Here is a 15685-nt window from a genome sequence, read left to right on the forward strand (position 1 = left end):
CAGAGGGAAGTCTGAAAGACAGTATTGGGACATGAAATCATTCAACCCTTGATCCCTGTAGGTTGTTAGTTGCCCCCGGTCCAAATGAGGCAGGAAAGGAGATTTGGGTTCTTTCCAGGTCCACTGAATTGTCATTTCACGTTGGTGTTCATGGCTCTTATTAGATACGAGTAGATGTCATTGTTGGGCTGATTAAATGAGCCATATCTATAAAGGCACTTGCTCAGTGATTGACATGAATAAGCTGGATTTTGAATCTGAAATAATTAATTCATTTTAATAATACACATCACACTTCCACTAGGTGCTAGGCATCGGGCTGGGCACCAGGGGAAGAGCATCCTTGACCTTGTGGAGCCAACATCCTGGTCAAGGAAATACCCAAGAAGTAGGTGCTGTCATGGGTGTATAATAAGAGGTAGGGTTAAGTGACGGAAAGGAATATTACACCGGGCAGGGGCATAGCGTGTGGGAGTGACTTTTAGAGGGAGCAGGGAGGACCTCCTGGAGGAGGTAACATTTCAGTAAAGAGCTGGTCTGTCCTGAGAAAAATCAGTCCACACACCGACATCATCATTTGAAAAGTACAAAACCTGGTCCTCTTCTCCCTGCCTTTCCAAACTAGCATCTTATTTTGTGGCCTGTGCTGACAGCCATCACTGTCACACACTTAGGCATTGGGCTCCTGACCTCTACAGTAGCAGGGGAGGACTGGGCTGCTACTGTTAGTATTTAGGCTCAACGTGACTCCTACAACATGAAAGCTGAATCTGATGCAGGCCCCATCCACCAGGGCCCATGGCTGTGCTAGGAATCCGACTGTGGCTGAGGACACAGCATACAACAATGACTTAACCACGATCCTTGATTTAGAATCCTGTGGATGCTTCTATACTTCGGGGCTCCGGAGCCAGGAAGGGTCCATACCCAGCACTTCCCATTTGCTGAGTGATCTGCGCTTAGCATCTCAGGGTTTCTCTCCAACTGCATGAGAGGTCAGAACTCACCCTGCACCCCTGTCAGGCACTTTCTATACCAAATGCCACATCACAGTTTCTGGGTAATCCAGGGCTTCAGTTTGGTCTGTGATCATCTAAACAGTGTGTGCACTTGACTCTGGGCAGGACCTGGCTCCCAGGGGAACATGGTGGTACAGAGGAGAGGGCAAGGATGGCCCAGGGGATGGTAAGGTGTGCCAGGACACTGACCTCAGTGGGGGCCCTGGGGTGGAGTCCAGAGGAGAGGAGCCTCCTGCAGCAAAGCAAAGCTGGACAGGGAGTGACAGAAGGCCACTTGGGCCTTTGCCTAGCTTTACTTTTGCTCCACATTTCAGCCCTAGCTGCCTGGGGAGAGAGTCCCCGGCCACCCTGTGCTGGGCACATCTCCTTCTTTCACACAGTGACCCTGGAAGGTGGGGACTCTCCTCCCTGGTTTACAGATGGGGCCTGAGGCTCAATGTGGGGCAGCCTGAGTGGCAGCCCCTCCACCCTCTCGCCCCAGGTCACCACTCAGCGGCACAGCTGACATTCCTGCCAGGCCTTCAGAAGCCAAGCTCTGTAAGGTGTGACTACCACGTGGTGGCCCGTGGGAGGGCTCCCCAGGGTTTCTGAGGAGGCCATCTGGGATGTGTGGACCGATAGCCAGTTCCTCGCATCCTGTAACCCCCTCCCTGCCAGGCCCGGGCCTGCCCTCTGGATGCAGGCAGGGGGCGGGTCCAGGCACTAATTTACACTTGTTTAACTACAGCTGCCGCCCTCCCGCCATGTGTCTATCCGCCATTTATTGCGCTTTCCAAAGCCCTGCCCGGCACTCAGGGGCATTTCCTGCCTGCGCTAATGGAGGAGAATAGACGCATTATATGTGAATAATGGATTATGATGATACAATTTGGGTCTCTTAGCTCTCACCGAGCCTGGGCTGCCCTTGCATTATTGATAACTTACACACACCTTCCCAAGCGTGTTTATGTAAATATTTAATAGGGAAAGCAAGTTAACCCATTGGTTTCAGCCTTTTCCAGAGCTCTGGAAATGAAGGCCGTGAGGGGCAACTGGGGGACCCCCCCAGCAGGAGGAGATGATGGGTCTGTTCCCTTTGGAAAAGCTAGAAAGTTCCCAAGATGCCCACGTGGTCACAAGGAGTTTGTGGCCTGGAGATTTGTGGCTTTCCAAGAACCAAGAGAGGGTAGGCCCCCACTGCCAGGGAGACCTGTCCCTGGTTGGCAGAGGCAGAGCACAATTGGAAAGTTGGGGTGAGGGGTGGGGGCTACCGGAATGCAGCTGGGGCGGGTCTCACCACTAAGTAAATCAGACCATTGCTTCTGTCTCCTATGGCTGATTTCCTGTACTTTTACACGCCTGCCACGTTTCACACTCCATTTCATGTTGGAAAGCAATGCTTTAGAGACCACCTGAGCTCTCCACCTTCCAGCAAGGTGGCAAGCTACTCCATCTCTCTGTACGCTGGCTGTCATATCTGTAAAATGGGGAAACAATGTCTCCTGGGTACTCACGGGTTGGTGCAAGAATTCTGGGAGAATATACCAGATATCTGAAGTGATTGTGCAGTGCCCAGCACGTGGTGCAGGCTCCGTGCTACCCGCTATCACACCAAAGCAATTGTAAAATGAGCATGTTTTCCCCAGGGTCCTCATGCCATGGCATACATTAATTGGCAATGGGTTTTTTTTGTTTTTGTTTTTTTTAGCAGCATAGAAAATAGTTGTGCTTCCCAGATTTAATGAAATATAGCCAGTATTTTGCTAATATTGTGTTTCTGGTAATTAAACTACTTTGTCCCCTCGGGGAAGTCATAAGGATGAGCATGTACCCCATCTGCTTGTGCTGATGGTAGGGGACCAGGCAGAATCGGGAGACCCAGCACCACCACCCTGGGTGCCCGTTTCTTCTCTAGCTTGTCTCCCTGATGTCCCCTTCCCAGGTTGTCCTTGAAAACCTTCCATGCTCAGAGGATGCTTCCTTGAGCTGACAAGTCTTCACATGGTCTGGCTTCTCTACCCAAATGTCCCTCTCCCTCTTATCTTTCTGGAAACCCCACCTGTGTCTGCACATTCCTCAGTCATCGCCTCCTCATCGTGTCTCCCCATCTCTTGGTGATATCTTAGAGTTGGAATAGCTGGCACGTTCTTCTGCCTGACCACCAGACTTGCAGGTCTACGATCCCTGGAGGCAGGCACCGTGTCTGAGGGATTTGTCTCTGGCCAGGCCTTCTCCCTCAACCCTGTGCTAGATGCTATGGGAATATGGGAATCTGCAGAGCACAAAACTGCACCCTCAGGCCTCAGTATGCTGGAGGAAGAGGACAAACAGCAAACACAAGAAGCAAGAAACTAGCACGGGAAAAGGGACAAGCATCGTGGAGGAGGGAAAGAGCACTCCAGAGGACGGGGAGGGGGGATGCTTTTAAACAGGCTGGTCAAGGTAGGCATCCCTGAGAAGGTGACTTTGGAGCAGAAATCCAACGGAGGTGAGGGAATCAGAAAAGTGAGCGAGCAGCACACAGGCCCTGAGGAGGAGGAGGAGTGTGCCCATGGGCCCAGGAAGGCAGTGAGGCAGCGCCTGGCACAGAGAGAGCAAGGGAGGGCTTAGAGAGGGCACTTAGCAGATCCAGCAGGGCCTCGTGGCCTTGGCACAGACTTTGCCTCTTGCTATAAGAAGACTGGAGCTCTTGGAGGGTCAAGAGCAAAGGAGGGACCGGGTCTGACTTGTGTTTAAAGGGGATCATTCTGGCTGCTCGACGGAACACAGACCACAGGGGGCAAGTCCAGAGAAGCAGGCACAACGGTGAGGAGGCTGCTTCGAGGGTCCAGGTGAGAGATCCCGGTGCCTCATCAGGAGGGTGCAGGCCGGGAAGTGGCCAGGTGGTCAGATGGTACCAGAGGGCGAGAGTGGAGCTGACCACATTTCTGGGAGTTAGGTGTTCCATGTGAAAGAAAGAGCAGAATCCAGGACGACTCCTTGGCTGTAATCCTCCTTGGCTGGAAGAACGGAGTGGCCATTGACAGAGGGCCGAGCAGGTTTGCAGAAGGAAGATAAGAATCCCATTTGGATGTGTTATTGGAAATATTTGATCTAGTGTCTATGAGACACCGAAGGGAGGGCTTGAAGGGGCGGCTGCATACAGGAGTCTCAGTGAGGGACAGAGTCATAAATGGAGTTGGCCAACGTACACATGGGTAAGATCACAGGGCGGGAGGTGCAAAGCAGAAAGAGCCCCCAGGACCTGAGCCCTGGAGCTGGGAGGAGTCAGATGGGAAGGAAGGAGAGCCAGCCAGGAGGACGATGAGCTGTGTGGCTTGGAGCAAGCCCTTCCCTTTCTGAACCTCCGTTTACCCCTATAAAGAATAGGAGTGATCATTCATGACCCAGGCAGGGACAAACCCTGCCAGTGGGGTCCAAGGAAGACTCATGTGTTGAAACCTCAGTGCACTGGAGCTGTGATAGACAATGACAAGGAAATAACTTCTGTTAATTGAGCACATACTCTGCTAGACATTGCACATGGGTGTTTTTTTTCCCCCTTTGATCCTGACATGAAGGAATTCTCATCCCCATTTGACAGATAAGAAGACTGAGGTTCAGAAAAGTGAAGCTGCTTGACCAGGTCTCCAGGCTAATCATGACATAGCAGGAATAAACCCAAGCTTCAAGTTGGTCTAACATTTATTGACCATCTGCTGAGAACTGGTGCTTTTACGGCCTTATTCAACACTCTTACAAAATAAATGTCATTTCCACCCGTTTTGCACCTGTGGAAACTAAGACCCATTAAGTGACCTCCCAAAGTTGCCCAAAGAAGTCATAGCTGTCAGGGATTTGAATCCTGATCTCCTGACTTCCCTTAGACACTCGAGATCCTCCCAAATCTGCATTTGGAGAAGGGGACAGGGTTGGGGGATTAGCTGTGACTTCCATGCTTGTAAGGCCAGGCCTCTCCCCAGGACCAGCTGTCGGGCTGGAGCCAGGGGGCCTTGGCTGCCTCCTCGGCTGGTAACAGGGAAGGAGGGGACTCCATTACCAAACCAGGCTGGGAGCTCCCAGGGAGCTCCTTCTTCCCGCCTGCCCAGCATCTGCCCTCCGCTGGCTCCTGCCTGGCTGCCAGATGTGCCAGCTGTGGCTCCTCTCCACGGAAGCTCTCGTTTATTAATTAACATGAATGCCAAGGGGGCAGCTTCTCAGGCCCAGCCTCAGAGCAGATCTTGGCACATTTTTCAGACTTTGTTTAATAATTTATCATCTTTTAATCATAAAAATAATTAACACAAAAGCGATAATCTGTGCTGTGCCGAGAGCAGAGCCGCGGAGGAGTTTTTCAGACAGTGCCAGGGCCCCGAGAGCGGCGCTTTGGCAGAGGAGAGCGGGAGGCTGGCTCAGAGTCAGATGTCCTTCTGGGCCTGGCTCGGGGACTTTGGGGTTTGGAGGTGCTTCCTGACTTTGGGTGGGAACTGGGGGAGATTCAGGACCTACAGATTTCTCAGGAGCTAGAGGCCCAGCTCCAGCCTGACCTGACCTGACTCGTACCCTCTGAGAAGTTCCCACCCTCTTGGAGTCTTAATTTTCCCATCTGCAAAATGGGAATTAGATTTAAAAATGATTAAGGACCCCTTTATTCAAGATGCCATGATATGATGATATAGCAAATGTAGAAGCTATAGCTTGTGGAAGTGAAGAGAGTGGTCCATGAGAGCCATCCATGGTCTCCCTCACCACCACCAATAGGACCTTGTGCTCCCTCCTCCATATCCCCAGATACCACAGGGCCCAGGCTGAGGATGAGCTGTGTAGCCTAGAGTTCCCTTTCTGAAACTCCATTCACCACTTTAAAAAATAGGAGTGATTATTCATGACCCAGAGGTCTCTAGGAGAAGATTCAAGATGATATGACAGAACTGCTCCTTGGAGACATGGATCTCATTCTGCCCTGGATTTATCTAACTGGCACTTCCTGTCCAGACTGCAGGGTCCCAGGCAGGGCAGTCTGCCTCATGCTCTGTGCCCTGAATGAACAAGCTGAAATTCTGTCAGTTTCAGGGACCTGTCTTGAGGTTGTCTGACCTGTACAGGCCGAACATCTCCCCCAGGTGACATCAGAGTCTGTGGGCTCTGCTTAAAACTGTGGTTCAAGAAGGCAATCCTGCCTCTTCTTGTGGGTCTGGGGCAAGCTGTTCAGCCTCCAGGGCCTCCGTTTCTTCCTATGTAAGGAGGGATACCTGTCTTAGCTTGGGGGTCCCCAGAAGCAGAGCCTGAAACAAGCATTTCAGAACTGAATAGTTGCCACAGAGACCATGTGGTTGTCAAAGCAGAATACATTTACTGTCTGACCCTTTGCTGCAAAAGTTCACCAGACCCTGGACCAGGACACAGTATATAACTCCCTCAGATGTGTCCCCCTTGAAAGAGAGGAAGCTGAGCTCTTTACCCACAGCCCCAGTCCACTGCTGGCTGCTCCCAGGGGTCCTAACAACTATTCCACACAATCACCCAATGCTAGGGTGGCTCCTCCAGCAACCAGAGAAACCCTGAGGCCAGCTCACAGGTACACAGCAGCAAATGCCAAGGGGAAATTGGGGCCGGGGCATCTAGGGCCCCTGCTCCAGCATCCCGCTGAGACTAGACGATGTTGAGGTCCTAAGGAGAGGGCGGATCTCCTGGAGTCAGCAACCTTGAGCCCCCCCCCAACAGTCCTTTCTGGCTCACCCCCTTCCCTCCTCGCTGGGCTCTGCAAGCCTGTCTTTCTTAGGCACCCCTCATTTCTGAGCTCCAGGGCACTCTGGTCCTGAGAGAACGGTCGGATAAATTTCATTTTTTTAAGTCTCGAGGCCCCAGTTTGCCTTCTGGTCACCACCAGCCCTGAGCCTCCCTGGACACCTTTCCTGCCCTCCCAGCAGGGCTCTGTCCTCAGGCCTGGGCTTAGTGCCTGGAGCAGGGGTGAGAGGTGCTGCCCTCTGGTCTCCATCCAGGCACTCCTCTCCTCTAGTCACGATGCCACCCTTGACCCCCACCCTTGCAGCCTTGCTGTCTTGGATCTGACCTGTCCCCGCCCTTCCTGAGGAGTAGTCTGAGCAATCAGCCCTGGACTTCCCTGGGGAAGGACGTAAGAAGAGGATTTGGCCAGAAGGCGGCTGGCATGGTGAGGGCTCAGTCAGGGTCTGGGTTCAGGGCTCAGATTCGAGGCAGGGTAAGAGCTCAGTCTGCTCCATCGAAGACTAGGGTCAGGGCTTAGTCTGCATTCCAGCTCAGGATTCAGTCTGAGGCTGGGTCAAGGCAAAACCTGGGGTCCAATCCACCAAGCAGCCCAGCACGCCCAACTGGCTGGTCAAACAGGTCAGCCGAGGCCATAGCGCCCACCCCTTGGCTCTCCAGCCTGGCGTCCCTGGGAACCTCCAGCCCGTCCCTCTCCGTGGGGGCGCCTGCATTCCCTTTCACGTGTACACCCTCCTGGCCAGGCTGTGAGGATTCCCAGGTCCATCTGTCTGCTGAGCTGTCGTGGGAACCGAGCTCGGCGAATGGGCCCGAGCCTGTCTCCCTTCGGAGCCTGCTTCCAGACTGTTGGCGTTCGCGGCTCTGCCTCGCAGCCTCCGAGCCCAGCTCGCACTGCTGAGCCCAAACACCGTCCACTGCTCAGTTCCAGCCAGAACCAAGTACTCCCCAGATGGGCAGGGACCGCGCCGAGCCTGCCTGCCTCCTGCCTCAGGCACTGCTCGCTCCCTGCCAGAGGCCCAGGGAGGTGCCCAGTCCCCAGGCTGACAGCCCTGGAGACCCACAGGGCTGGAAGAGGGCAGGGGGCTCACCCTCAGCAGCTCTAGCGACCTGAGCACAGCTCTAGCGACCTAATACAACCAGCACGTCCTCCAGTCCTGATGGGGACCCTGGCCCTGGAGAGGCCTGGCCTCTCTCCCACCAGATGCCTGACAGCTGCTGTCCTCTGACCACAGAAACACCCAGGGGATCGGGGACCCCCACAAGTCATGGTCAATGCTCCTCCAGAGCATCTGTCTGGGAAGCTCCAGGAGACATGGAGTTTCAGATCCAGGCAGCCCCGGGGTTTGAATGCCAGCAGTGCCATCTCAAGTTGCAAGAACTTTGAAATCCTACCCTGAGCCTCAGTTTCCTCATTTGTAAATGGGCCTACTAACCCCTAACTTTTTGGTTATAGTCGGAGTTAAATAAATTGCATGGTGTAAAGCCCTGGCAGAGGAGAAGAGCTTTAAGCATGCATGTGTCATAGTGTCTGCTCGGCACCCCAGCCCCACTTTTACGGATCATGGCACCCCCTTCTTATGCCAAATTGGCTCAGGTCCATAACACACAGGTCTGGCACATGGCCAATCCCAGGACCTCGCCCCCATGGCCACAAAGTGAGCACAAACTGATAGACAGACACAGGACAGACAGAAGGAGTGAGAATGTATGAAGGGCAATTCCATGGACATCACTTGGACCCCAAGGATCCCTGGAACTGGGCTCCACTCAGAACTTCCCAGACATTGAGACAATACCTCCCTGTTAGCTGAAGCTGCTGGACTTGGGTCTCTGTCCCTGAAGACTGGGATCAGAAACAGATAAGAAGCACATGTTGTCGGACATGGCAGCCCACGCCTGTAATCTCAGCAGCTCAGGAGGCTGAGGCAGGAGGATCACAGGTTCAAAGCCAGCCTCAGCAATTTATCAAGGCCTTAAGTAATTCAGTGAGACCCTGTGTCAAAATAAAATACAAAATAGGGCTGGGGATGGGGCTCTGTGCTTAAGTGCCCTTGAGGTCAATCCCTGATACAAAAAAAAAAAAAAAAAGCAGCAGCACATGTCTTAACATGGTTAAGAGCCTCAACCCGCAGCCGGACCACTGGCATCCAAGGGCCAGCTCTGCCGCTCATTAGCAGTGTTGCTCTAAACAAGTAAACCAACGTGTAGTGTCAGTTTCTCCAACTGTAAAATGGGGAACATGCTGACACCCCCCTCCTGGGCTGCAGAAATTGAATTAATTATTTCACATAAACCACTTAGAAAAATACTTGGCACATAGTAAGTGCTGATTAAGAATTTTCTAGTTCTTTTTCTCTTTCTTTCTTTCTTTCTTTCTTTCTCAGCCCCTCTGTTCTCCAATCGAGATGACAGGATCAGATACTTGACAAACACTTATGGGATATTCTTTACTACTACTCTGCACTACACTGGGATACGCTGTGGGGGGGGGCTCTGTCCTCCAGGGACTCACTTCTGGTGGGGTAGCCAAGGGGCCACTGCTCTAGCACCACCAAGATTAAGCCGCACCCTCTTGGTACCCACCCCACCGTGAGCTGCCCCAGAAGGCCTGTCAGCCCCACCGGGGTTGCGCCAGGGCTCTGAGCACCTTTGGTCCTTGGTGTTTCATCTGATGCTGGAGAATTCTCTGAGCACATGTGGAGTCCTGAGAAGCCCTATCCTTCCCAAACGTTTGTCCCCAACCCTCACTCAGCACCTGGACCCCTGAGAGGATAACAGAGATCCTGGAGAGGAGAGGGGTGGGCTGCAGGGATGAGTGGCCAGAAGAGACTCACAAGGACAGAAAAGGGCCTCGGCATCAAGATGGGAACAGGAACAGAGGACGAAAGAAGGACACCAAGTAAGAATCTCAAGTTCATGTCAGTAAGTACCTCCACCCTGGGCATGAGAGAGAGAGAGCGCTGTGCCTCTGGTGAAGACGCGGCTGGGTGGGGGAGGACCTGGGCCAGGCAGCCAGTGGCTTACTGGAGAGCCAGATGTCCCAGCACAAGCTGGGAGGCAGAGGGGCCCTGCATAGTGGACAGACAAGGCAGGCTGAGGAAGTGTCCAGGTCACGGTCACCACCAACTCAATGAGGGCACCAATCCCAACTTTTGGTTAACTAAACTTGGCACTATAATTTTTGCAAAATGAGATGATGATTATGAGATGATTGTACTAATCTTGTGGCACCGAGAGAAGCCATGGGGCCTGAGGGTCCTGGACTCAAGACTGTCTGGGTTTGACCTCCGCTTCACTGTTTAATGGAATTTCAGCTTGAACAAAGTACCTGGCCTCTCTGTGCAGTAGGAGTTTCCTGGTCTGTCGATGGGAATAATGGAATGATAGCAAGCCCCACATAGAGTTGTTGAGAGCCTGAGTCACTATGTGGAAAGTCTTGGAAGAGGACCCAGTACATTGTAAGTGCTCAATAAACATATGTAGAGCCCTGACCATATTCCAAGTCATGTGCCAAGCACTTTATTTGTATCATGTGATTTAATTCTCACAACAATCTATGTGGCGGGTGCATGTATGGCCTCTGTTTACTCATGAGAAGTCTAAGGCGTGATTTTGCCCCAATTCCCTTAAATGGCTGAGCTAAATTTAGGTTCAGCATTGTCTGACTCCAGAGTTCAAATCCTTCATCAGGAGTCAAAAGCACAAGTGGAGCCCAACAGAGAACAAAGATAAAGGCTAGCTGTATAGAGTAGAGCTGTTTGAGGGGCTGGGGTGGACAGGAGCTGTGCTGCCCATCTAAAGGAGACAGCCCACTAAGCTCCCAATGGTCAGCTGAAGGACTCCAAGGCTGGAGTGGGAGCTGTGCCCTGAGCTGAGACACGTCCTCTGGCAATGGAACCTGGAGCCAGCCTCTTCAGAGACCAGGGATGCCAACCTTCCACACCTCCATCATGGTCATGGCTCACTTTGTGTGTCCCTGAGCCACTAGTCTCCTCCAAACCCATCACCCTCATCTTCTTTGTCCTTGCCCTTCTCTTGTCCCCATGTCCCACCTGACAGTCCAGAGGTGCCTCCAAGGATCCCCTCACCCCCTGCCTCCGCTGGGACCAGACGCTCTCCTGAGTTCTCTGCTTCCCTTGCGGACCCCTCCGCGGGCTACTGGTGGCTCTCTTAGCCCCTGGGTGCAGAGATGGGGTTCTGAGTCCTCTCGTGGCTGTTCTCTCACCTGCAGACAGTGCACCTGGGAAGGTCACGTGGTTCCCTCTGCACCCCTCTCCCCTGGGCTTGCTGTGGATGGACACATGGCTGCTGACCTTGGGCCAGCGCCTCAGTCACCACAGCCCAGGCATCTGGCCCGGGTCTTCCCACCCACGCTAAGTGGTGCCTCCGCCCTGGGTGCATCCAACCCGCACAGAGCCACACGGACTTCTCAGGTCCTCGACCTCATTATCAGTGACCTGTCTCCCACTCCCCAGCCACCACACCCTGTCCCATCGCCCCAGCCCTTACTCGGGGCAGCACCACTAACTCCAGCATCCTGCTCTCTGGTCATGACTGCTGGCCCCTTGGCAGCCATCACCGGTTCCTGCTCTAGGACTCACCCCCAACCTGGAGGTGCCTGTGCTCCCTCTTGTTCTCATCACGTGACCTCCCCCCTGCTTCACAGAGAACCTGGGAGTCAAGCCCCCTCCCTCCCCCACGCCCCAGGAGGGGCCCTTCTCCCTGCTTCCCCACATTCTCCGCTTTCCTTCTCTCTCCTCTACCTCCACCTACTTCCTCTTAAAAGACTCTTCCTATTGACATGTAAGCATGTCGGTCTCTCCCATCTTAGAATCAAACCCTCCTTGACTACACATCCCCTTCCGGTTACAGATCTGTCTCTCTCCTTCACAGAAAAAAACTGCTCAAAAAAGTTGTCTTTCTATGTTTCCTCCGTATAAGTTAATGGTTAGGAACCTGGGCACTGAAACCAGCTCCATTCCTTACCAGCTGTGTGACCTCAGGCAAATCACCAAGCCTCTCTGAGCCTTGGCTTCCCCTTGTACATCCCTCCAAGAGTCACTGGGAGGATTAAATGGGTTAATATACGTGCAGCACTTAAAACGGGGCCTGCTGCAGCAAATGTCCACTCTCACTCACCAGAGCCGTTATTACTGTTGCTCTGATTTTTTCCTCCCTTCCCATTCATTACTCCACCCAATAGTCTGACTTCCACTCCTTTCTCCCACCCAAACAGCTCTGGCTAAAGGTACTAACGGCCTCCTATTCCCAGATCCAAAGGGCACCTTTCAACCCTCATCTTGCTGACCCCTCAGCACACCTCAGTGGCCATCCTTTCCTACTTTAAACACTATCTTCTACCAAGAGGGGTCCTTTCCAATGACCTTGGAAGGTCACCTTCCTATCCTGGACGTGGGTTTGGTTGGCATTGCTCAGGTGACACATTACCCTCCAAGAGCCAATGACTCCCTGCTGCTCTTTGGATAAGTGGCCCCCAGAGGTCTGTGTGTTGAAGACTTGGTCCCCAGGGTGGTGCTATCAGGAGGTTCCCTTAGAAGGTGGGGCCTCGTGAGGCGTCCTGAGGTTACTGGGGACATGCGCTCCAGGGGAATTGTGGGGCTTGGGCCTGTCCTCTTCCTCTGTTTCCTCCTGGCCGTGAGGTGAGCCGTGCCGTCCACTGTGAACTCCAGGCCATCGCCAACCAGCCTGCCCACCAGGGACCCAGGGCAGTTGGTCTGCCTGAGCTTGAACTGGAGCCTCCAAAACCATGAGCCGAGCTCACCTTTCTTTTTGCAAATTAATCATCTCAGATGTTTGTTAAAGTGATGGGAAGATGTCTTCCATCCTCCCCCATTGTCTCCAGCCCAAGGCTCTCCTCTGACCTCGAGTTAACGTGTCCACTTAAATTTCTCAACCATCCTTGAAATCCAAAATGAACTCACGAGCTACCTCCCACCTACTTCTCCCAAAACAAACCTGGTCCTCTTTCAGATGTCACCAACAGCCATCCTGTTTTGTAAGCCAGAAATCTGGGAACCAGTCCTTCTCCCTCCCAATTCTGCATGCCTTCCAATGATTTGCCAAGTGAATACTACCTCGAAATCATCCCTCAGCATCTCCATCGCCTCCTCTCTAATCCAAGCAGCCCTGATCTCTTTCTCACTAGTCTCCAGGCTAGACCCCTCTCCTGATTCCAGTTTCCACACAGCACACAAACCAATCTTTTTTAAAAACAGACCTGGTTTCTCTCCACCTTTGGCCCTGATCTCCCATTCTTACTTCTTCCTGATCTGCAGGTAGTAGCAAAATGGCTACCATAGCTCCAAGTCTCACGTCCTCTGCCTTTGAGTGCAATTGTCTCTTACCAGAATTCTCTGCAAAGTCTCTTAACATGTCAGTAGCTCTGATGGGACCATGTGCCTAGCTTCAAACCAACTATTGTGACCAAGAGAATGTCACAGTGGGTTAACTTGGGTTATGAGTGCACTTCTGGGGCTGAGGGATAGAGCCTTGTGTTGATCTGTTTCCTGATGCTATAACAAAACGCTTAAGGTTGGGAAATTTGAGAGGATAAGAAGTTTATGTAGCTTACAGTTATAAAAGACCAAGAGAAAACATAGCATCAGCTCTGCTCAGCTCTGGTGTGGGTCTTCTGGCTATATTACATCACAACATGGCAGGTGGATCACCAGACTGTGTGAGAGCAGAAGGAAACAATCACATGGTAAGACAAAAGGCAAGAAGTTTTCTTTATAACAGTCCCTCTTGCAAGGACTAAGTAGCATCCTACCAGGATATATTATCCCCTTCGGAGGGAGCACCCACAGAGACCTAGTCATCTTGTCCTAGGTCACATCTCTTAAAATTCCACCAACTCAACCTTGACGCACTGGGAGCAAAGCTTCCAACACATAAACCCTCAGGAGACGCGCTCAGACCACAGCAACTCCCAAATAGACCACGTGTACCCCAAAATTAGGAGGGATAGATCTCTGAATGTTTTTTTTCTGCAAGGAGAGCCAGGGGCCTCTGAGCCACCAAAAAAAAAAAAAAAACAGTGTCCATGACAACTGCCCGTATGGACATTAATCGTGGTCTATCAGCATTTCTCTAAGCATGTTCAGCTGCATACTGAACTCCCCAAATCCTCTGGAGTGGGGGATAGAGGCGAAGAAAGTAGTCACCAGTAAACAAGTTGGGGGAAAAAGTAAATTTTATTCCCTTGCCCTTAGAGATGCACAGTGTATATTAATACCACTGAAATCTCCTGCAACCAAGAAACCTGACTGGCTTCCTGTAACCCAGCATTTCCTAAATATATCTGAGTGTGCACCCCATCCCCCTGTAGTCCCTTATAAAAATTCAGTTTGAAAAAAATCTTGCTGCATTAAGGTGTTTGTTGGTTTTGTTTGTTTTTATTTTTGTTTGTTTTTATTTTGTTTTGTTTTGTTTTGTTTTGAGGCAATGCTGGGAGTTGAGCCAGGGTGCTCAGCCACTGAATTCTAGACACGAGACCTGCTTTTCTGCACTGACCCCTCTCTGTAATATAGTCTGCAGGGCCCAGGCAGCAGGCAGGTATTATAGACAGCAGGGCTAGTGTGTACACCTCTGAGGAGTTCCTGCCACATGACACCCAGAGGCCAGCCAGAATGCTCCCTGCACAGCCCAGGTAGACTGAGATTTAAACATTGAAAACACATTTCTACAAGAGAGCCCTCAGTTCAGCCTGGGACAGTCTTAACTGGAAGGGAACAGAGCAGCCCGCACACAAAAAAATAATAAAAAATAAAAAATTGCAAGGCAGAGTCTGAGAGAGGTTCTAGAGCTGTGTGTGTGTGTGTGTGTGTGTGCACGCGCACACATGTGCACTTGTGTGTACTCACACACATGCTCATACATAGATGAGAGGGTACCTTTGCAAATCATATGGATGATGTGGGGAGGGCTGACTGCATAAGAGAAAGGGAGAGAGAGACTCGGGCCCACCTGAGCTGAGGGTCCGAGGGGTACCCAGAGAAGCCCAAGGCATAGACCTGTGGTGATGATGTTTCCTGGGGCCTAAATCAGGAACTGTGGACACCGCTGTGGTCTGGTGTGTGGGTTTCTCCCCGTCTGTCTCATGAACCTATCCATGAGCAGCTGCATAATCTGACCCACAGACAGGCCTGTGGTCTGATATGTGGTCTGCCAGTGCTGTCACAGATCCACAAGGAGACCAAACGTCCAAAATCAGGCCAGACGCAGGACAGGCAGGTTCCCTGGCCTGGGACGCGCAGCCCTTCCCCAGCCTTCCAGGGGAGAGGCGTTGGCGGCCCCGGTGAGTTATGACTTTTATTATGCAGAAAACAGGCACATTAACTTCAGGTCCTTTGAAAAATGTGGTCCTGTAATCAGAGTCTGTGTCTGTCCTGATGCACGGTGGCACCGGGCCAGAGGAGTGCAGGGATGAAATAAACATTTAGAAAGACAACTGCATTTGCAGATCTAAGAATTGAGTTATATTCGTTTCTGACAGCTTCCTGAATCACAGCCCACGTCTCCGCCTGGCGAAACTGGGACCTGGCCCTTTAACTAGACTCCATTTCACATAATTAAAGACTCACAAAATTAAATGGCCTGCATGGAAAGTGGCTTTCAGTGGACTAAATGCCGGGAGCAATCTCCTCGCCAGAGTGGAGAAGTGACACTAGCTTGCAGATCAATATCATCTCTGTTATTAATATCAAAAGCACATTACTTTGTTTTTGCCTGGCTCCCCTCCAAGCCTCCGGCCCTGCCGTGGAGCAGCCATTTGCTTGGGCCATAATTTACTTTGGTGAGTTTTTAAGGTATTGTTTTGTCAGGACCAATCACCGTGACGTTATAAATGGCTGGGAGGACTTGCACTCTCCCTCAGTGGCATATGCAGCGAAATTAATTTTTAAAAGTTTCACGTCAATTACTCCTGTCCTTGAGTTATGCAA

This window comes from Spermophilus citellus, assembly GCF_964194105.1.
Source record: "Spermophilus citellus genome assembly, chromosome: 9".
NCBI classification, from domain to species: domain Eukaryota; kingdom Metazoa; phylum Chordata; class Mammalia; order Rodentia; family Sciuridae; genus Spermophilus; species Spermophilus citellus.